The 22,540-nt window shown below is 37.2% G+C and overlaps 1 protein-coding gene and 2 long non-coding RNA genes across 7 annotated transcripts in view; 1 reads left to right on the top strand and 2 right to left on the bottom strand.

The window, feature by feature from the left end:
- Positions 1 to 424, bottom strand: part of prx (periaxin) — a 22,393-nt gene extending 21,969 nt beyond the window's left edge. Inside the window, exon 1 of the mRNA XM_072694537.1 lies at positions 377 to 424. The gene's annotated coding sequence lies outside the window, so the exon portion shown is untranslated. The remainder of the gene's footprint in view (positions 1 to 376) is intronic.
- Positions 1 to 14,614, top strand: part of LOC140574659 (uncharacterized) — a 16,271-nt gene extending 1,657 nt beyond the window's left edge. The window contains exons 2-3 of the long non-coding RNA XR_011980768.1: positions 4,911 to 5,011; positions 14,470 to 14,614. This is a non-coding gene — a long non-coding RNA (uncharacterized lncRNA). The remainder of the gene's footprint in view (positions 1 to 4,910; positions 5,012 to 14,469) is intronic.
- Positions 12,900 to 22,540, bottom strand: LOC140574658 (uncharacterized). Of its 5 annotated transcripts, none has more exons than XR_011980766.1 (4): positions 20,490 to 22,540; positions 18,998 to 19,058; positions 16,702 to 16,854; positions 12,900 to 13,191 (listed from the first exon to the last, which is right to left on the bottom strand). It is a non-coding gene; the product is annotated as an uncharacterized lncRNA (long non-coding RNA). The 5 variants fall into 5 exon arrangements; XR_011980765.1 differs by lacking the exon at positions 12,900 to 13,191 and having other exon boundaries at positions 15,541 to 16,854; positions 20,490 to 21,312; positions 21,982 to 22,540; XR_011980767.1 differs by lacking the exon at positions 12,900 to 13,191 and having other exon boundaries at positions 15,548 to 16,854; positions 20,490 to 20,690; positions 21,285 to 22,540.

The following is a 22,540-nucleotide window of genomic DNA, read 5'->3' as shown; positions in this document are numbered from 1 at the left end:
CCTCATGCTCTAATGCAGGTTCATCTTTTTGTCTGGGTTCTTCTCAGTGGTTCTTCCTCATGCTTTAAAGCAGGTTCATCTTTTTTTGTCTGGGTTCTTCTCAATGGCTCTTCCTCATGCTCTAATGCAGGTTCATCTTTTTTTTGTCTGGGTTCTTGTCAGTGGCTATTCCTCATGCTCTAATGTAGGTTCATCTTTTGAGTTCTGATTCCTCAGTGGTTCTTCTTCATGCTCTTAGGGAGGTTCCCCATAGGGAACTGCCTCTTTAACTAAACAATGACTTAATCATTACTGTTGGACAGGACTCGGAATGCTGTGCAACCTGACTAATGTTAAAGAGTACTTTGTGGTCACAGATTATCTGGTGAACACTTACAGCTGGACCTTTGGGCTGTGGATGACCATGACTGTCCTCCAATTCTCTCTCTGAGTCTGAAAATAGAGAAGATCATGTAATCAGCTATGAGGATACAAGCAGAAACAAGTGAACATAGAAAATGTAATGTAAACAATAGTATCCACATGTTTAAACAGTACATGGTACAACTCAGCCCATAAGTAACTGGACTGTTTTGTTTCTGTATTCTAGCATATGCATATACTAACATTCAATCGGTATGCTGTGAAGCATTTTATAATTAGTTGGCTGAACAGTTAAATGTTAAGAGTTAAAGGAACAGTTCAGTGAAAAATTTAAATATAATGATTGATTACTGACCCCAGATACAGTCAGTTAGCCAAGACGAATTTGGCATCTTCTTTACAATGAGAGATGCTAAGCCAATGTTGCTATAAAACTCTGGACTGGCATCATCGCATTCTTAAGCATTAAGATAATTTACTTGGAAATGTTTGGTTAAGTTTCTGTACACTCCCAAAAGCGCTGATGGTCAAAGAAATCCATCAGGGATGGCGCTGACCGCTTTCATATTTTTTAAAGATGTTCAATAGTGGTCTTGAAAATGCTTTAGGGTTTTTAGGGACTTATTTGGAATTAGGTTTTTCATGGTTAAATCTTTATTCTGGACTTTGAAGGTACTTATTGAAGGTACTTCAGTTAGTAGGGTAAATGACCAATACCTGCTTGAAATATTAGTGGCAAAAAATGAATGCAGCAGGTTCCTCCAACAACAACTAAGAAATTCCCTAAGAAACACATTTTATGTTACAATAAAGAATGAAATATTTTACAAAAATATTTGGAAAAATGGATCCTAATCTGCCCTATTAGTAAAAGTAGCGCATGTAAACACATCTAACTGGCTATGTATGAGGTGTGTGTGAAATATTGGATCTGCTAGACAGTGTTTGTTCTTAGCTTTGTTCATCCATATTTGAACCTATTTGTTTTATCCCTTTTACTATGATTAGCTAGATTAATTCTGAAGTGAAGCATGAAAATGTCAGACTGGTTGACGAATATTTGACTCATGATTTAGTGAGACTGACGTTGTTTGCTGCATTGCTTGACACTTTTCAGATTCTTTCCATGACTTTTCTGACCCTTAGCACATCTCTGGCTTGTAACATGTCTCTCTGTGTATGCATGTGTATGTATGTGCTGAGCTTTGGTCTGTGGTGGTTCAAAGAATTCAGTGCCCCACCCTGCTGACCATCGTGGATCAGGTTGCTATCGGGCGTTCAGGGATTCTGATGGTGTTCCCTATCTACATGTTTCTCATACCTCACTGGTGGACACTATCAGGTGTCTGTCCCAGCCATATGAACACATTACTGGCATTAACAGCATTGTGGATCAGAGATGTTATATTTAATGAGTTTCACACTGACCGGTTACACAACCAGTTACTGATGCTAGCTCCACAAGTTAGCCAAACAACTCACAAGTATGCTGTGGCTATGCCTGCTGCTACTTTGAAACTAAGATATTCCAAAAGTTACCAGGTGGAAACACTAGTGGGAGCTAACCAAACTAGCCAAATATCAGGAAAGCTTACACCAAGTCAAATCCAGGGAAGCCAACCAAGTCAAGCACCAGGAGAGCTAACCAAACAGACCAAATATCAGGAATACTAGTTAACAACTGGCCAAAACAAGGAAAAAACATAGCTACAAAACAAGCCAAATCCTGGAAAGCTAACAAAAGCCTGGGAAGCTAGCCAAACAAGCGGAACAACAGAGGAGCTGAACAAACGAGCCAAATATAATATCATAAACACTAACCCCTAGCCAAAATCCAAGGATGCTGGCCAAATTAGTCAGACACCAGGAAAGCTAGCCAAACTAGCTAAATGTCGGGAACACTAACTCCCAGCCAAAATCCAGGGATGCTAAGCAAACTGGCCAAATATCAGGAATGGTAACCCCTCCGGACAAAATCCAGAGAAGCCACTCAAACTTCCCAAATATCGGGAAAGGTAACGTTCAGCCTAAATCAGGAGCAAGCTAACCAAACTACCCAAACACCCGAGAAGCTAGCTGAACTACCCAAACACCAGGGAAGGTAGTGGAACTATGCTGAGGTTATGAAAAGTCAAGAAGTCACCAGGGGACAGGAGAGCTAAGCAAAATTGGCAAATATCAGGAAAGGGAAGCTAACCAAAGTACCCAAAAAAAAGTAAAGCTAACCCCTACTGAAAGTCCAGGGAAGTAAACCAAACTAGCTAAAATCTGTGAAACTTGGTACCCATACATACAGGAAGCTAGACCAAGTTCAAGCACTTGGCACTAGCAGGTGATTTGCCTGAGTATGTTTGCTGAGTCCCCACTTCAAGTCCTGTTCCTGTGAATAAATACTGTTAATTACTGAACATTATTACTCAAAAGTGTATCATTGCTCTATTGTAGCTTGAGGGACTGGCTAAACCAATCTATAAAACAGCATTTATAGTGTGTTTACGGAGGGTTAGCCAGTAGTGGTGAATGTGTGCATGACTGCTCACTGACTGACTGAAAGAGGCAGCTGCACTCATGTGATGCTGTATGCAGTGGAGTGGACAGTAGGAATGCTGGAGGTCAGAAATGAGCTTAATATAGACACTGTGCCCTGACCCACATCTGTCTACACACTCAAGAGTTTAACCGCTGGGTGTGTAAACAGGCCTAATGCACCAACACTTATACAACAACAAAAGTTTGGATCTACCTGTATACCTGACTGCTTTTCATACTGTACCAGTGTGTACTGTACACTGCACACTGTATCAGCATATACTCTATACTACATGCATTACAAATTATACTCTATACCACACACAGTATCAGCGTATACTCTATACTGCGTGCATTACAAATTATACTCTATACCACACACTGTATCAGCGTATACTCTATACTACATGCATTACAAATTATACTCTATACCACACACAGTATCAGCGTATACTCTATACTGCGTGCATTACAAATTATACTCTATACCACACACTGTATCAGCGTATACTCTATACTACATGCATTACAAATTATACTCTATACCACACACTGTATCAGCGTATACTCTATACTACATGCATTACAAATTATACTCTATACCACACACTGTATCAGCGTATACTCTATACTACATGCATTACAAATTATACTCTATACCACACACTGTATCAGCGTATACTCTATACTGCGTGCATTACAAATTATACTCTATACCACACACTGTATCAGCGTATACTCTATACTGCGTGCATTACAAATTATACTCTATACCACACACAGTATCAGCGTATACTATATACTGCGTGCATTACAAATTATACTCTATACCACACACTGTATCAGCGTATACTCTATACTACATGCATTACAAATTATACTCTATACCACACACTGTATCAGCGTATACTCTATACTGCGTGCATTACAAATTATACTCTATACCACACACTGTATCAGCGTATACTCTATACTACATGCATTACAAATTATACTCTATACCACACACTGTATCAGCGTATGCTCTATACTACGTGCATTACAAATTATACTCTATACCACACACTGTATCAGCGTATGCTCTATACTACGTGCATTACAAATGACTAACACACTGTATCAGCGTATACTCTATACTACATGCGCTACCAATTACACTCAATACCATACACTGCTCCAGTTATAGTCTATACCGTACACTTCACCATTGAATAATGTCTACCACACACTGCGCCAAAGTATACTGGACACTGTATACCACATATATTACCAGTGTATGCTGTATACAGCACAATGTATTAGTGTAAACTTAATACCACACACTGTTTTAGTGTGTACTAGTTACTGAATAGTGTACCAGTATATACTGTATATACCACACTGTATTAGTGTATACTTTATACCGCACACTGTATTAGTGGCCTGTGACTGCACAGTGCTGGATGTTGTGTGGCCTTCAGTGAAACAATCCCACGTCAGGCTCAAAGGAAAGGTCAGTGTTGTTTGTTGTCAATTATGTATTTATGAGTAGACAATGAGGGAAAGCTGTCCAGCATGACTGGAATTCTGTAAAAAGGTTTGGTGCTGTGTAGAGTCAGTGGGCTGAGAGTGCACTAAAGTCTACAACAGCGTTACAATCATTAGCTCAGTACTGCACACACAACACCTCCCCTCCCCTTACTAAACATACACTAAATACACTATTATGATTATAAATAATAATAAAAATAGTTTTGTAATTAACATGATTTTATATTTCTGTATTTGCACTTTTATGATCTTGAGCACTTTTCCAACAATATTTGCATTTATGTCATTAATATATTTAAGGTGCATTATCAGAGAAAAACCTTAAAATGAAAGTAAAACATATATAGGAAAACATATAAGGAATTTTGCAGTCCTAGCTTATTTTTAAAATATTTGTAGTATATTCTTTTACTCAAATCATTAGATTGTTTGACATTTACTACAGCAGTAATGGTCGTACATTGCAAAGTTTCTTTTTTTTCTATCAGTTCTGCCCATGGGGAAGTACCCTCGTGACCCAGCCTATTCCACGGGTGACCACAGGAAATGCCTATGTAAACAGGACAATGGGGGGGTTCAGCAGATTCAGGTAAACACTTAAAACACATAAACGCTTAACACTGAAACTGTAGCACAAACCATGAGTCAAACACAATGACAGTACTGGTATGTTGGTGTGGTCTATGCACTTGTCCCATGTTTCCAATAACCCAGAATGAATTTGATTTAATCTCTTAAACTCTAAGGGTTCTCTAAAAGAGTCCTCACTTCATAATTGCAGAACGTGCACTGTAGTTTAACAGATACTGAAGTGGATATTAAGTAATTCATACTGGATACTGAATAGTTCATAGTGGATTTTAATCAATTCCATCCATACTATTAGTCCATACTCAGCAATACATTGTTTAAATAGTATCAAATAAATAGTGAATACCGCATAACTGGTAGTGGATACTGAATAGGTCATAGTGGACAACAAATTATTTACAGTAAATACTGAATAATTCATAGTGGATACTGAATAACCTTTTGTGGATACTTAATAATTCATAGTTGATGACAGATCATTTACAGAGAATACTGGATATTTCATAGTGGTTACTGAACAGTTCATAGTGTATATTGTGTAAATCCTAAATAATTTATAGTAGACACTGAATAATTCCTAGTGGATACTACACTAATTACAGTAGATACTGTAGATCTATAGTACATACTGAATAATTTGGGGTGAATACTGAATAATTCACAGTGCATACTAAATAGTTAGTAGTAGATACTGAACAATTAAGCATAGCTTGCTGTAAGACATGGCGTTTAAAATAATAATAATTTATAGTGGATAATGAAATAATTCAATATGGATACTAAATAATTTATAGTAGATAGTAAATAATTCATAGTAGATACTGAACCATTCAGAATAGCTTGCTGTAAGACATGGTGTGTTTACTATAAGAAGTCATTTCGGCAGGCTTGTTAACTGTTTTTTAACAGCTGGTGGTTGTTGCTAGGTTATAGATGAATAAGGTGTACTGATACTTGGAGATTCGAGATGGTGTCGTGGTGCTGTTTCAGAATGCCACAGAAGATAGTGGCATTCAAAGAATGCCTCTCAGCCAATCACATTACAAGGTCAGAACTAACTGTGGTGTAATGTAGAATATGTAAAATAATGACCATTTGCAATTCTTATTCTTTATTATGAGTTTATATCTCTCATTGCTTTCTTCTTTTTTCATTTATTTTATTTAATTATGTCACTTTCATTTACTGTTCTTATCCATTTTGTGTGTGTTTCATGCATAGTACCTCCTAATGTTAGAGGCTTCGAAGAAGGAGCTATATAAATAAAAGTTATTTAATTTTGTATTATTATTATTACTATTATTACATAAGTAAAGCCTTCCTAAGCAGATGTGTCCAAACTATTGAGCAGTAGTTTCTTAGCAGAAGGAGCGTCTCTTCAGCTTCAACGGTTCTGCTGTGTTCCTATAATCAGAACATGTTCTCTGTTTATTCATATCATGTTTGACCTCTGCAGGAAATCTGATAGCTGATTATTTTTGTGTAGATTCATCTCCTGCAACAGTGCTTGACCACAGTGTGCCATAGTTTTGAGTAAAAGCTCTGTGGTGACGCAGTGTGGAGGCCTTATTGTGCGTTCAGAAAGAATTCTGTCGTATTTCACCACACTGCGCTATCTCAGCTATGGCATCCAAACTCAGACTGACACTCAGGTCTTATGACCAGACCCAGCAGCTGCGCCGCTCTGTAAAACCAATATAGAGAAACTCTCTCTCTCTCTCTCTCACACACACACACACACACACACACACACACACATATATACACACATAAACACACACACACGCATACCCCAGAGTCCAGGACAAATATGTGTGACAGCAATAATCTGCAATGAAAAGACTCTGTAAGCCACAAGCAGTGTTTGCAGCAGAATTACACTTTTTGTATAACTTAAACATACTAAACTGTATCCTATAAAAATAAAAAGACTTTTATCACTGTTCTCAAGGCTTTTGTTCTAATGTTTGTTGCTGTAAGAGTTTAACTCATAAGTAATTGAGGCTGATATTCTTAATAAAGTGCAATTTAACACAAGTGGTCATGGTATTTACCATAAATGTCACATAATACAAACAACCAAAGATATCTGAAAAAGCACATTCATCATTTACAAACAGATACACGCCTCTACTGGATAGCAGGTCTTGATGTGAAAGCCCTCCTAAAGCCTTGCTTTAGTGTTTAGTGTTTACTGCAGTTCATAGTAGATACTGCATAATTCATAGTGGATACCTAATAATATATTGTGGATACAGAACTGTTTATAGTGGATAGTGCAGAATTATAGTGGATACTGCATAATTTATAGTGAATACTGTATAATTCATAGGAGATACTGCATAATTTATAGTGGATTTTAAAGAATTCATTATGGATGCAGAACAGTTCATAGTGGATACTAAATAATTCCTAGTAGATACTGCATAATTCATAGTAGATCCTGAATAATTCATAGTAGATATTACTGAAGTTCATAGTAGATACTGCATAATTCATCATGCATACAGAACAGTTTATAGTAGATACTAAATCATTCATAGTAGATTTATAGTAGATGCAGAGTTCATAGTGGATACTAAATAAATAATTGTGGATACAGAATAATTCATAGAAGATACTGAATAATTCATAGTAGATACTGCAGAATTCATACTGGATACAAAATAATTCATTGTGGATACAGAAAAATTCATACAAGAGACTACTGCAGTTCAAAGTAGTTACTGCAGAAATCATAGTGCATTCTAAATAATTCATCATGGATGCAGAACTGTTCATAATAGATACTAAATAATTCCTAGTAGATACTGCATAATTCATAGTGTATTATAAATATTTCATAATGGATGCAGAACAGTTCATTGTAGATACTACATAATTCATAGTGGATACTGAATAATTCATAGTAGATACTACTGCAGTTCAAAGAGTTAAATATTAGTTTGAGAGCAGAAATCCATGATTTTGCCCTGTTGGAATGATGTTGCCCAGCCGGAAAATGTAAAACCACGTTGTACCTACCTTAATCAGTGTTTCCCTCTGTAGCTGAAATGCACTTCAAGCAGCCTCAGTGAAATCCTCATTGACACACTCTCACTCTCTGCCCTCTACTGTCAGCCAGCTACTCTCTGACCAACCTAGTCCAGTCTAATGGCCTTTCTGAGGGGAGGTGGTCAGAACACCAATTGGACAAATGTCTGTGGGATGCCCCATGTAGGGAGGGAGGGTAAAAGGGTGGGGCAGCGCAGGGGGAGAAAGTTGACTTGGACTTGATGTTGTCAAATAGTGAACTCTAGTACTGCGGCACAAACAGAAACAAGGCTGGCTCTCAGCTAGCTCAGCCCAGCATTGCTGAAATTCCCAGAGGAGTCTGTAGAAATGCACCAAACAATCAGAAAACAGCCCAAATCCAGTCCAGCAGTGAAAGTGAAGCTGTCAGGAGCTATTATTAGCCCTCAGAGACCAAAAATAAATACAGCTTGAGTGATTCGTATAGCTAGCTCACTCTAGGCCAGGCAGCTGACGCTGGTTTTGGGGCTTAACGCCCAAATGTTTTTGCTGAACGCTGGTAAAGGCTGTATAACATAATCCATCCAGTGCTAGGGTGAGGTTCTATCAGGTTCTATAGGCACAGAGCCCATGCTTAAAAAGTACACTGGGGTGGTGCCTGGGCAGCTCAAATGGGAAATTGCCAAACATGTCATTTAACCACAGCGGTCTGGTTGTAAATAGTGTTGAGGGGCTGCCAGCAGTTAGCCTGGGTGCTTTGTTTAAACTCTGTCATTGTAAGTGATATAAAAGTTGGATTTAGCTTGGCATGGTGAGGTATAGTAAGCAGGTCTGCCTGGCACGAAGTTTGTGTGTGTGTTCTGTCTGGCACCGGACGGCTAAGTCAGCAGAATAAAATGCTAAAACTCTGAGCGATGGAGCGCTACAGATAGAGGCAGACATGTTCACATGGCCGCTACCCTTTACATCACATGACTAATGTTGAATAGACACTTGTTCAATTTAAGTGATAGTTGTAATCCAATTTAGTCCATCGGCCAAGTCAAGAAGTGTGTTCCCAATTAGGTAATCCCAATAAAGACTTCTGTAAATTCAGGTTTCAGGCTGCTACTACTGTTTCTAGCTATGCTAATATACTTCAGTGCATTTATCCATCTACATAAAGAACTGCATAAGAACACTATAAAATAAGTACTATCATTACTATTCATATTACATATGTGAAATGTTTCTGTACATGTTTTAATGCCTTGTAGTATAAATAGTCCTATATAATACTAACTATAATTATTATTATTATTCCTGAAGTACATCTCAATATAAATCTAATAAATAAAGTCTAATATAAATCTAAAGGGTGACCAAGGCCATGTTTTGAGCGAAAATAAAATCAACCAGACACATTTTCAGTTTCTGTATTTCATATTTATCATATTTCTAGCTGTATGAGTTTTATGGTGCTTCATTCTGATTTCTATATTTTAGAAAACAATCCACAGATATTCACAAGAAAAGTCATATTAGATATCAATTTCGGAGAGGCAGTTCCCATATCAGTTTGTCTGTGAGTCAGACAATACAGAGAACACACCCTGCTTTAAATCAGGTTTTATCAGACACACACACACACACACACACACACACACACACACACTGTATCTTTATTTCCAGGACGCTTGTTGGAAAGACATCCTGCAGATGGAAACACACCAAAAACAGATAAACACACACACGCATGCATTTCTGTCTCTGATATTAAACCGCATCTGCAGAACAATGCCTACATGGCCACCTTGAACCCCACATTTCACCGTTACATAAGCAGAACCAGGTCAGGAAAAGGCCCAGTTTTTTTTTTTTTGCCAAATTGTTTACCCCTCTTCAAATGTAAATATGAAACAAATACACCTGTAACACACAACCTTCAACAGGGGGTACCACAGCAACTATTTGGCAACACCTGAGCAACTACCTGAGACACCACAGCAAAAACCTGGGATACCACAGCAAGCAACCATCTAGCAATGCCCCAGCAACCACTAAGCAACATCATGAACTATCCTGAAATATCATTCATCTTGCCACATTGCAGCACCCATCTAGTGTCCCCTGAGCAACCATAGCAACCACTTTGCAACATCATAGCAACCACCTAGGATACCACAGCAACCAACTAGTAATACCATAGCAACCACATGGAAAACCATAACAACCACCTGGCAACACCATAGCAACCACAGCCTAGCAACTGCCTGGAAGCTGAATCCACTTTAGTTGCACAACTGTTCTGCATTTCCTGCACCTTGTATGAACACAACTCGGGCTTTAAGGTGCTTCTGCTGTTTGTAGCTATGCTAACATACTTCAGTCCACATTCTAGATAACAGAGTCATATAGTATCAGAAACCACAAAATTAAGTCTATTAGAGATGACTGTGACTCTTCACAGACCAATAAGCACTCAATGAACCATTTAAATTCTGACATATACCGGATTGAATGGTGGACTTTTCCATGATGGAAAATCAGGGGTTTAAGATTTCTTAAGAAACATTCCAAATAAAGCTTCTGCTATTGTTGAAATGAGTCAGAGAACCTTTTTACAGCAGTGTATGGCACCATTTTTTCTCAAACTGGCCCAAAACAGGCCAAACAAAGCACAGTACACTGAAAAGATGATGCAATATAATCTGCTTAGGGGTCTTGAGACATATCAGCACATTTCAATATGTTCTGCTTTCCTATGGACAAACTGTGTCACAGCTTTTATGTACAACTGTGCCTTTGTGAGCTGAAGGCTTTTTTAACCTGAGCTATATTTACACACTTTTAAGTTTTACTTTACTCCGTTCACCACTGATAACAGTAATGCTGAGGAGATGTTCACCCTGCAGCTATAGATTATTATAATATAAGAAATTTATGCATGATATTAAAAATAAGTATAGTACTAATATTTTGCTTTATTATGCTTTTATATCACATCACTCAAAACATGATCCAAGGGGATTGTTTGACTACAGTAAATTATATTTAACTCAAATAATAAAGTTGGTATATCAAATTTCTTGGTTTACAGCAGAAGGAAAACTCAACTTACAATGGAAGTGAACGTAAAAAGACTTTATTCCAAATGAGTTTGGAGCGTTTCTATTTCTAATGTAAAAGAACAACTGTCAAAAAGCAAGTGCATTTGTTTTGTCATTTCTTTCCAAGCACTAAACTGTTTAAATTGATCTAACCATATGACAAGACTTCCTTTATAAAGGGCTTATTAATGGTTATTAGCTACATTTCAAGTCATTAGTAATCAGTTTTTACTATATATATATATATGCACACAAAATATAAAGGACAACTGGCATATTTAAAATATGTCAAATGCATTAATTACATGAAAATATGTGACACACTTAACCCATTAACGCCTATGGCAGAAAAGTTTATTATTTAACGCATCATTATATTCACCATCTTGGTCCCATAGAACTACTGACATTTACCAAAACAATGGAAAATTCAAATTTAACTGTGAATAAAGAAAATTAAATGTAACTAAATCAAAAGGGTAGAACAGCTCTGTTTTCCTCTCCTGCTGCTGGAGATGAAGGGGTTAAATTTGGGTTTAAAGAATTTAAAACGATTTACTTTTTTAACTGAAACTGCCTTTCGATGTTGGCGATATATCATCCAGCTCTAATCACACTGATCTTCCTGACCTTTGAGCCCCGGTCAGGCCGTAGTTCAGTTTTTACGCCGACTCACCTGCGCGAGAAGAGGGCGTCCAGGTGACTCGAAAAATCCCCCGCAGGCACTCGCACATGGCTGTGAGAGATGTGAAAACACACCTGCACTCACTCCACACACACACATACACACACTACCATACACACTAAGGGCGGGATGCCTGGTTTCCTTGGTCAGGTGTGTGTAAGCAGTCAGTGTGTCAGAGCAGCGGCTGAGAGAGCCAGTGGCTAACCACTGAGATAGAGTGAACAAGATCAAGAGAAAAGAGGCAGGGGGGAGGAGGCAAAAGGGGATCATGGATGGAAAGAGAGAAAGGGCAGAGAGAGTGGTTTACTGCTTACAGAGAGTGATGGGGTCACAAAAAATGGAGAGAGAGAGAGAGAGAGAGAGAGAGAGAGAGAGAGAGAGAAAGAGGGAAACTACACAGCAAGAGAATGAGAGAGAGATCAAGAGACACAAAATGGAGTGATGAAAAAGGGACGGGACAGAACAAGAGAGTTAAAGAAAGAAAGGAAGAGAGATAGAAAAGAGAGATAGACAGAGAGAGAATTTAAAAAGTAGAAAGATAGAGAGAAATAGAGAGAGAGAGAAAATACAAAATATACAAAGTATACAAAATAGAAGAGGGGTGCTGGGGGGGAGATGGAGAGATAGTGGTGAAAAACAAGGCAAGCTGTGGAAAGGGTGACAATAGTGCGATGGTCAGGGGGCAGTATAAGGTGCGTCAGGGCGAGTCAGCAGATTGCAGCACTGTAAAGCCCTGGCTTTTGTTGGGATGTCCAGCGGCTTTAGCTGCGCTGCTGTGGGGCCTTGTTACCCAGCTTAGTGAGAAACAGCCCAAACGGACCTGCTGTCAGACACAGCTCAACCACTGCCTTAAACCAGGCCAAAAAAAACACATTCCCTCTCGCACACACATGCACGCACACACACACACACAGTTCTAACAAAACAGCTTCTGCCACAAACAACACTTTGTTACAGTTTGTATCCGTATGGGGTCGACTACTAGGGGTTGATGATTTGACTACAATATCATTATTGTGATAAATTATACCACAATATCCACCTCGCACTGTGATTGGCTGAGACGCATTTCAATGATGCCACTCTGACGGAATCTCTGTATCATACTGCTTTATTTGCCTGTAACCAAACGACCACCAGTTGTTAAAAAAAGCATCAACCAGAGCTAACAAGTGGCACAGCCGTCTACATGCTGGCTTGGTCATCTAGAGATCGCATGTTCAGTCCTTGATGATGCCCAGAGAACATAACTGTCCATAACTGTGGGTAGGATGGTTGTGTTAGCAGCAGTATTGGGATACTGCTTCTTCACGTGTCTCAGAGGAAAACTGTGCTAGCCTTCACCCTCCCAGCACTGGTAGCATCATGTAATGGCGATGGTTCTAGACTCGACTAGAAAAAAAGAAAAAAAAACCCTTAGACCCTTATTTTAAGTTTTTATTTCAAGACCAATTATTTAGTAACTTCTACATATACTTCAAAACTACTACAAATGATTCAGTAACTGATATAAACGAATCAGTATTTAGTCCAAATGATTCTTCATCTACTATACATGATTCAGTAACTGATATAAATTACTGACTAGATTGTAAATGACTCTGCATCTACTATAAATGATTCATTGTCTATTATACATTATTCTGTCCCTACTATAAATTATTTTTTTATTTGTTATAAATGATTGTCTGTATTCTAAATGATTTTAAATTCAGTATTACTATAGGTTCTACATGATTTCACCTATACTATAAATGATTCAGTCGCTACCTCACTGGCTAGGTTAAGAGTAACTTAAAGGGTTTAAATGGTTAAAAAGGCAAAATCTGTTTAAAAAACAACAGGAAGAGCAAAACACTCCTATTATAATGAACCCAGTTCTTGACATTATCGAATAATAATTTAATTACACATTTAATAATCTTTTGTGAGATATTAAGACATAAAGAACCATGTTTAAAATAGAGATGTGAATTGATGTGAATCATTACATTGGTAAAGAAACTTTACGTTGAGTTATTTAGACCTCAAATTCACACATCAATATTATGATCTCCTTGTTGCTTGGCAATCACATCCTACATTAAGATAAATTCCGCTGAATCAGTGCCATTTCATTTATTCATTCAGGTATAAATGTGCACAAAAAGTATTTGTAAAATACATTTTATTATTAAGCACATCTAACTATACACTTTACCATGACATATCATTATTAAAATCCTTCAGAGATTTTTTTGCATTGTTGTGTGACTTCAAATCCCATCTATGCTTTGAAAATATATAAAAAAAACTGAGCCCAGTATTCTGATCCAAACTTGACTGGATGTAGTGTGTGGGCTCAGGATGCAGTATTTTGGCTGATTACAGAAATGATCTGTGCATTCGATGGAGGAATGACCCGTGCAGGGGAAGAATTAAACTACATATAAGATCTCTGTTAAAGGCTAAGCTGTAACTTTCTAGTTTATTCCATGGAAGACCCATGGAAATTTCTCAACTTTGAATTGTGCAACCTTAGTTGTGCAACAATCAAATGTTAAAATGTATTTAGAAAGTAGCTAATAGAAACAGACATGACATTCTGCTAATCAAGTCACAGAGATAATGTAACAGCACATTTTGACAACTTTAATGTGTTATTTAATGTGATGCACATGTGTGTTTTAGGCAACATAATCAAGGGCAGAGAAGAAGACAAAAAAACCCAAAATCTTCAGAATCTTCAGAAACAAAAACAGAATTTTCAGAAGCAAATTCAAGAATTACAGATTCTGTTAAAGAAACAACCCCAAAAACCCAATGTTCATTCCTGTTACCTGATTATTTTTTCAAAAAAAAAAAAAAAGATAAACCACTTTTTAAATGTTTTTTTTAATATTATGTTTGGTCTATCATTTATCCATTTGTTTAATAAATTACATGGTGACAAAAATGCTAAATTTCTTTGCTTTTCTTCTTGAAAAGATAATGGTGTTGCATTGTTTAGAAAAATACATTAACATGTAGTCAGCTATTTCTTATATTTAAGACTTTCTTGGGGGAAAATTTTCAGTTTTCAGTAACAGGACTAAGAACAATTTTACCGCTTAGAAACCTTGTAAAAAATGAAATAAAGCTGCCTGAGATTGACCAATACATGTTTTGAATAGTTAAATATATGTGTTATTAGATTCAGAGTTGAAAATAGATACAAAATTAAGTTTAATTTTGAAGAGTTACAACAAGCAAATGGCACCCATTCGGTAGAATGGCCCTTTAGCAAACCAAACTGGTAGAATAATTGTTTATTGTATATATTAGAAGTTAACTGAATTTTGTCCTGAATATTGGTGTTCATATTGTACAGTGGACTGCTTTAGTACACAACCTGTAAACAACGACCAGTGTAAGAACACACAATGGGAACAGCTGGTGCAAACAAGGCAACTCAATGTCCAAAAAACACCCACCAGACGACTTCCAAATAACAAAAATTTAGAGGGGGCTCGATTTATTTCAAGCCTTTACAGACCAACAGAACTGTTAACAAGACTACTCAAAATAAACCTAAAAGCATCCAGTTCCGCAGAAAACAGAAAACAGGAACTAAAGCAGTATATCAAACCTTCCAGTCCATCATGCATTTCTCAGCACATGAACTGATGTGTGTAAGGCATTGTTTTGGACATTTTTGGTGTAAAATAAAACACTGCAGCTCTAGAGTGAGAGGTAAGAAGCAGTCCACAAACTAAAGGTATACAGTATTGCTGTACTGATCCACCAACCAAAAAATATCTGCTCTGAAGTGGTCAGGTGGGGTCCTGACCATTGAAGAACAGGATAAAAAGGAAACTATCAAAGTACGCAGACAAACAGATGGACTAGTCTGCTATTATAAAACTACAAAGTGAGTGTAGAAACAAGGTGGTGGTATTATTGTTATGGTTGATTGGTGTATATGATGTGTTACTCACAGTCCATAGACCAAACCAATTCAAGACCAGTAGTTTATTTTGAAACCTTCAGTCACACTTAGTTTATTTGAATGCAATTTATATAATCACAAAATAAAGGCACACACAACACTAACTCAGATTCTGATCATAATAAAACATCTGTTTTTTTACTGACACACACTGGCTTAGTTTACATGCAAACCTTTTCAACATTCTGATAGCATTCATTCCAATTTTAGTATCAGACTGCGGTGTAAATAATCTGTAAACAATACTGTTATTGCTTTTTTTTTTACTTCTATTATTTATTTTGTGTATATAGTGGTAATGTATCTACGGTTTTGCATCTGAGTGTCTTGCTATCCCTTTCTGTTGTGACACTGAGAATTTCCCCACTGTGGGACTAATAAAGGATTATCTTATCTTATCCGCTGAATACAAAAGTGCACAGAAAGGACTGGTGGATACTAGTCTTAATAGGTACCAGTCGTACCAGTGAAGCAAAATTCCAGTAATAATGTGTGCTGTTGTTGCCTTGGTCAGGTGGAGAATGTACGTGACCTTTCAGACTGGAAATGTAATATTGTATACAGGTGTTGGCTATTATTATTTTTATTTTATGGATTAGTTAACCCCTTAAAAAGGCTATTACTTCTATTAACAAAGAATAGCCCCAGCTGTTTGTACAGAAGTCGCTGTAGTTACTGAGTAATACACCTTAGTGTGTAATAAGTCTCTCTGCGTTAAGGGGTTAAAGGATTACCCACCTAGTTCAGGAATAGTATTTAGAACGTCCTAAATCAGATTCGTCTATTCAGATTGAGGTATATATGGATGTATTCTATTCTCATTTTGCTATTAGTCGGATTATTAACAATTTATTATGCTGCATGCAAACATGGCTACTGATTTGGGACGAATTCAGGTCAGAAATTATTCATATTCTACAGTGTGTGTTTTTTACCACTGAAAATAACTGCAGCTTCTGACAGTTGACTGCAGTATGATCAGTCTGATCTTCTCTGAGTTGGTAGCGTTCTGCTGTAGGGCGAAGCTCTGGTTCTCCCGGCAAGATGAAATCTGCTTCTTGCACAGTCCTTATTTCGCAGCAGACGGCCTGGTGTAAACATAATGAAAACAGAGAGAAGATGAACAAAACATTAGCATTTTAATGAATAGACAAATTAAAAACACACTTTGAAACACTAAATAAATTACTTTATTTAGGACTACATATTCACATTTATATGTTAATGTTTCTAATTTCTGAGCAGTTATCTCCAGAGGAAATTGAGGGTGGGTTAGGGTTAGGCACATGACCCGTACAACAACACGTCCCGTGAAAAACAGCTTAGATTTAAATCTTATTTAACTTCATCTGTGAGGAGCCCAACTAAATCATACCTCCACCCTCATCTCCCAGGGGTGGTCTTTGTGCTCACACACCCACCTCAGACCTCACACACACACACGTGTGCACGTACACCAGCAGCGTAACTAAGATGATATGGTCACTTCCTAAGAAAAAACATGGCTATTGCTGTGTTTCAACCAGACCAGACTAATGGCTGAAGCAAATTATAAAGTATATTAATGGAGGTCTGATAGACATTACGGGGCCTTGCGTCATGTGCAATGCTGCACCACAGACCCTAACACAACTGCACTGTCTTTAGTTAGGCTGCTGGTGGCCGTTCTGACAATGATATACTGATAAGCTTTTCTGGCTATAAAATGTGAATCATCAGCACTTTCACAAGCCAGCTCATCGAACCAGAGTACTAGACTATGTTAAATTGTTGCTAGTTTTAATTTAATGTTTGTAGAATATACCCAATTATAATCATGCTGTTTGTTTATGTCAATCAAAAATACAATCTTAAAAAAGGTTTTCTCTGGGATTCTTTACTACATTGCAATATTAATAATGATATTAACAATATCATGACATGATCTAAATAATGCACTCTGTGTATCTAAGCCTGGACTAAATAAATTATACTGGGCAGATATTATCTGCCTCTGATAGATATGGCACTGACAATGAGAACAGTGAGGATTTTGCTTTTAAATCAAGCAGCAAAAAAGTTGTAGAATGATGTGTTTAGTTTGACATCCTGCAATGTGACTATTGCGCATGTGCACACTACGATGGCTTAAACAATATACTGTGCAGCCATAATTCTTTGCTGGGTAAAATTGTTTCATATATGTAGCCTTTCATATATATATATTTCATAGCCTTTCATATATGTATGAATAAATTAGGCTAGCCGATCAGTGGTTTTGTAGATGACACTGATACTGATCGCAGATCATTCTTTCAGCATGATTGGTCCGAAAGATAATACAGACCGAGGGCGGGGCTGGATGCCACATTCACCTTTCTGAGCTCCAAGCACCAGCCGAAAGACCTGCACTGTGGAGCTCAGAGTGACGTTGGTGGTGTTTGCTAGCTCTGCTGTGTTATTATACTTTCACTTATACTGTTCTTATACTCTCACTAATACTCATGGTTTTGTGTGCTGCAATCACCTTCTTTAATTCCCAACAAAGATTTTCTATGTGGTTCACTGATTAGGTAGGCAGTGATTTCTTTTCAGCATATGCTTCATTCTTTCTTCCTCCAGACACACTGCTGACCCTAGGTCTGAAAAGTTCCAGTTTTCTTTCATCGCTTCACAGAACAGAATCCCAAAACTTCTGTGGAGCGATAAAACAGAACTGAAACGTTTTAGGTACATTTGGATCTGCAATATGTCTGGAAACGAGAACAATAAAGCATATGCTAAAAAAAACATCCTACACTGCCTACAGTTGAGTATGGCAGTGGCTCAGTAATGTTGCTTGTTTTTATTTTATTTGGTTTATTCCAAAGAGCTGTGGGTTGCACATTTTTGCAATAGAGGTTCAATAATTTTGATTAAAAAGTATGTGAGTTTGATTCAGATATGATAAAACTGCCAGACTTTTTTATTCTTTTATTCAGACTTTTATTATGCAAAATTTTATCACTGAGAACAAAGGGCGGATTGCAACTCTGGCTTTAGTGGGTTTCTGAAGACGTGACCGGCTGAATTAGGAACTTGCAGCGTCCTGTGACTTCTTGCAAACTATGGATCATATGATTTGGGCAAAAAATACTGATACATACCTATACCTCTAGTATAATATATACATATGTGATTATGTCAAATCAGTTATTAATTTGAGACTTAATTCATCAGTATTTACTACAATTACTATGTCCAGAAACTTACTGGAGTGCTGGTCCACAGCTGTCCACTGTAGTGAAAAAAATCCTAAAATGTCCGAGACCACCTAGATTAAAAAATACACAAGTGCACAATACCTGATATAGTACAATGCAGAGATTACATCCCAGAAGTGCAATAAAAAACTTTGTGACCAGAATCATACTATACTGTTGCCATATTGCTCAATCCCAAATGCACATGTACACACACACACACAGACACACACACAAACACGTTGTGTGTAGAGGAGTTGCTCGAGCCATAGCATGTGGGCTAATAATGCCCGCTGCTTAGGGAGCCCCACACGCCTGCTGTCTGCACCCTCGTCACCACACCTGCCCACAGAGACGACAGAGTGGTAATTATAGTGCAGGTAAATACAAACAAACAAATACACACACACACACACACACACACACACACATTATTACACTCACACTTACATTATTATATTATACTTATATTACACACTGGCCTTTTCTTACACTTTTCCTGAAATTTACATGTAAATAATATCAATTACAGCCATTTATAAGTACACATAATGAGGAGATGTACACACCCTCCCCTCAAACTCACACACATACACACTGTCTGTCAGAAGTTTGAGAACACCTAGCTTTGAATAACTTAACAAATATAAACTTAATACCTAAGGTCTATTTAACAGTTCTTACTTTTAAGACTTAATAATAACTGAATACTTATTTAACAATTACTATATATATATATATATATATATATATATATATATATATATATATATATATATATATATATATATATATATAATTATATACTATCATTATGTAGGACATACACTACATGGACTAAAGTATTAGGGCACCTGCTCATTCACCTGCTCAGTTTCTTCCAAAATAAAGGATATTAAAAAAGAGTGTATCCGGCTTCTATGGTAACTGCTTCTACTGTCCAGGGAACATTTTGGAGCATTGCTGTGGGGATTTGAATGCATTTACCTCATCATTCAACCCCCAACATATCCCAAAAATATTGGATGGAGCACCATCACTCCAGAGCACACAGTTCCACTGCTCCACCAGTCAACGGTACGGGGCTTTTTAGGGCTCCACGCCTGGTATTAGGCATGCCAAAAAAAGTTCTATTCTATTGGCAATACTTCTTCAAGGACTAGACAAGCTATATGTGTGTACACGTGTACACCAGTGTCAGCAATGGGTGCAACTTAAAGTAGCTGAAGGCACTCATTAGAAGGGACGTCCCCAAATATATATATATATATATATATATATATATATTAAATTTAGAGTATCTGCCCTTCATAACAAGGAACACACTCTAAGGAACAAAAAGATCTTTATTGGTGTTAATACTTGTAATACTGGTAGCTATACTTTTTTTCCCTTAACTAAAAAAGTAACAGTAAAAAACGTTTCTTACAGGCAGTCAAGATGTCCCCAAAACTTTTGACGAGCGGTGTGTATAAACACAAACATCTGAAAAACATACTAACCCTTGGTTGACCAGGCTTGGTGTGTGTTTTGACTCTCCTCTGTGGTGAAATCACCCGAAACAGAGACTTCTCACAACAGGGTAGCTCAGGAAGTCTGCTGCTTTATCACGGTGGAATAAAGACGGATATGGAGGGATGTCCATGGCCTGTTGACCACGACAAGCTCTGTCTTTTCACACAGCATTGCAGGCCGCTGGAAAACTGTAAGAACCGTTTACATGCATTTAATGAAGGATTCAGAAAGGAATCACAATCCATGTCAAAGTACATAAATCAATAAATATTCTGTATTGTGAAAATGTTTTTTTTATATTGTGATATTGCATTACTAATAATTATTATTTATGGCTGTAAATATTAGTAGCATTCTTATGATTATTATGACAGTTAACTGAGTTGTTTTTTCTATAAATAATAATTGGTTAAATAAAACAACCATTATATATATATAATTTTCATAAATAGATTACTTGTGACATTTCTCTCCTTTTATATGGATATTTATAAGATTATGTCAGTAAATGGAAAACTACAAAGTTAGATTTTCATTGTACAGTGTAACTGCTTGTTTCTGCTGTGCACATGACAATAAACTCTTGAATCTTGACTCATTTCTGTGAAATAAACTGCAAGCAACTCCAAGCACCAAGGAGTGTAAATCAGTTTTAGGGGTGGACCAGCAAAGCTGCAGATTATTCTTTACTCCATAAACACAGGACATCCTCCCCCTGACCCCACTGGCTTCCTGTCATGGAAGTGCCCAGCCTCAGACACACCCTGGCTTCCGGCACGTACCATGTCTGCCAGTGGGAGCCGCCAGAGCCTAGGCAAAAAGAGAGATTACCTGGGAGGGATCACATACATGACATAAACAGGAGACTAATTTACACTAAAAATCCCAACAAATGAAATCCTTTTATTTGACTCTCCCTATAAAGCTGCTATATAAAATTTGTTATATTGTGTTATCACTATTATTTGTTTTATTATTATTATACTGTGTACCATTGATATTAATTCAATTTGATGGGTCAGAATTGCGGTGAACATGTATAATCTCTGAACGTTAAAAATCCAAAACAAATAAAACCATTAACTTTTCTGGATTACGAAAGGTCATCAGGTTAAACAACAAAATCTTTAAGATATTTTTTTATTTCGTATTAAACTTGTATAAGCTTCACTTCCAAATGAAATGAAATATTTGCAGTAGTTTGTCTTATTTAACAAATCAAAACTAATAAAGTGAAATGGACCACAGTGGCAGAGCGTCAAAGGCACTTTGAGGTACAGTTCTATCTGTGTGTGCTACACATATAATGTTTAATATCAATAATAAGAAAAATAATAATACATATATACAAATATACTCTGATCAGGGAGGTCTGTACTGCACAGCACGTAGCTTGCTAACTGAGCTGTAATAAAAGACTAATAAGATGTGGTTCAGATTTACATTTGTTACTCTTCGTACATAGATAACTTAACTTACCTGCAACAGGTGTTAAACATATCATTGGCAGTGTATTCGCTTCAGCAGGGGATTTATCACTGTTTCGGCCGTTTTTATAACTAAAGTGAGCAGCGGTCAGTCAGTTTACTACAGATAGAGCCGTTATTTTACTACCTCCGTTAACTTACCGCAGTAACACAGACTTCTGTGTTCAGGCACCCAACCTTCACATTTAACACCACCAAAATCACAGTCGCCTCCATTTTGCAACGAAAGAAAAACAATAATAACGTCTGCTATTGATATTAGCTAAATATCCAGCACTGTGTGGAAATGCCCCACAGTCACGACAAATGAAGGCACCGGTGTTGGCGGAGAGGCGAAAAATGAACTTTTACTTCTAACAAATACTTAATTTAAAGAGTGTATACAGCTTGTTAAACGATTATTCCCTCTCATTCAAATTCTTCATTAAACAAGGCACAAAAGGCAGATTTCCTCGATAGGTTTCCACTAATCAATGTGGGAAATTGAGAAATCATTCCCGCATCCTTACTGAAAATCCACAAAGCGCCATGTTTGGCTCCTTCTTGCTGCC

The sequence above is a fragment of the Salminus brasiliensis genome, chromosome 13 (assembly GCF_030463535.1).
Source record: "Salminus brasiliensis chromosome 13, fSalBra1.hap2, whole genome shotgun sequence".
Classification (NCBI taxonomy): Eukaryota; Metazoa; Chordata; class Actinopteri; order Characiformes; family Bryconidae; genus Salminus; species Salminus brasiliensis.
Note: the sequence above shows the minus strand (reverse complement) of the source record. Positions and strands in the feature narration are given on the sequence as shown.